Source organism: Homalodisca vitripennis, unplaced genomic scaffold (assembly GCF_021130785.1).
Source record: "Homalodisca vitripennis isolate AUS2020 unplaced genomic scaffold, UT_GWSS_2.1 ScUCBcl_3489;HRSCAF=9049, whole genome shotgun sequence".
Classification (NCBI taxonomy): Eukaryota; Metazoa; Arthropoda; class Insecta; order Hemiptera; family Cicadellidae; genus Homalodisca; species Homalodisca vitripennis.
In genome coordinates, this window is record NW_025779608.1 from 10513 (window position 1) to 11388 (window position 876).

An 876-nucleotide genomic window follows, 5' to 3' on the forward strand; every position below is an offset into this window, starting at 1 on the left:
AGTAGTTTCTCAATATCCGATGTTCTTCAATGTGAAAACAGGACACTAGCCGTCTTACTACACATTTATCGTCATGTAAGTAAGTAACTGTTCTTAGTCGTAGGTTTTGTGTGTAGTAAAACTTGCCTCACACTGATAAACCTTCAATTTTTAAGCTCACCGTTTATGTGATACACCAGTTGTTGGAACAGTTCTTTGACGAGCCTTTGACAACGAAATATTAATAGTTTTTTAGTGGTCATTCTTGTCCTTCATAAATTTATAAACGTTATTCACGATTTCGGGGGTTTATAAATTGTTCTACCTTTGAAATCGACTTTAACTCATCAGACATCATCAGTAAATACAGAGCTCCAGCAACCACCACACTCAGTACAGTCACAAAACAGACGGAGATTAGTTAACTGCGTCAATACGATTCCGAGAAATGAGGCTGTCGTCGATGAGTCATGGGAAATGTTTTCGGGATAACGTGAACATAACGCAACCCCGCCACCCCAAACTGTGCATGGGTTCCTCATGGTCTAAAAAAGAACGTTATTGATTTTGGTGGAGTAACAAAGTCAAAGGCCACTCCGTTTATCTGACCCTCTATCTGTAGGTGCAGTACTCTGGATAGAAAGGTTCTAGAAACTTGAAACCAATTACATAATCCAAGGTTGATTCAAGGAAGAGCTCTAATGGACTAAAAGTAATAATGGTAGACCACCCGTCTGACTGCCTGTTTGTGCACACCATCTGTTTCGCTACGTATTACGTCGGGACCTTCGATACTTTATGCATTGGACTGTTTTTCTATGTATTAAATTAAAATGACCATCTTCCTGGTAAAACATTCTAAAGAGTCATGGTAGATGTGTTATACTGAAATTACTG